Source organism: Hipposideros armiger, unplaced genomic scaffold (assembly GCF_001890085.2).
Source record: "Hipposideros armiger isolate ML-2016 unplaced genomic scaffold, ASM189008v1 scaffold_608, whole genome shotgun sequence".
NCBI lineage: Eukaryota > Metazoa > Chordata > Mammalia > Chiroptera > Hipposideridae > Hipposideros > Hipposideros armiger.
This window is the reverse complement of record NW_017731958.1, coordinates 235,009-235,832: the sequence shown is the minus strand read 5'-3', so window position 1 is coordinate 235,832 and position 824 is coordinate 235,009.

Here is an 824-nt window from a genome sequence, read left to right as displayed (position 1 = left end):
GTTCCAAATTGGCCTTTATCTTGAAGCTTAATTACACCTGTTTTTGTGCTGTTGACTAATTTTACAATAAAATAGTCTTTAGGGCATATTCTTTATAGCTCAATGCGTACATATCCAGCAGGATGCTCTGTAAAAATTGAGTATTACCTACCTACTTGAAGAGGCTGATTGGAAATATTGGATATATCATATCATCAATATCCCAATGAAACAAGAGACAAATGCTAATATCTATAAAACATGCCTTTTCAAAAAATGCAAAACCTGAGTTAACGATGAGGCATGGGTTGTTGATCTGAGCTAGGTTTTTGTATGGAAGCTCTTATTTTTTTTTTTGAAGAAAAGATCTATTACAATCTGTAAAGTCACTGGTTGTCTGTTTGTCTAACAAATGGACAGGGTATTTTGGTCATGTTAGAAAAAAAGTAGTTGAAACAATATTGTTTATATACCAGTCATAAATCTGAACTATGATGCTCTGATTTCATAAAAATATCATTCTCTTCTAAATGATTGCTATATTTTAAAGGCTGCATATGGGCTACAGATACTTGGTAATTTATCTTAGCTAACACATTTATCTGAGGTAACTAACAGGTAACATGATTTCAGGTCATTTGCATGGCACTTTTTGTTTAGCTTTGTTTTGTTGTTTTGTTGTTGTTACTGATGTGATTCATTATAGTTCCAACTTACAGGAAGGAATAAGTTTCTCAAAAGTAGTTCATTGATTTGTAAAACAGTGCTGAACAAAGTAAATGCTACAATTTTGAATAACATTTTGAATGTATTGGTATATAGAATTCAGTGTGAATACAGAATAT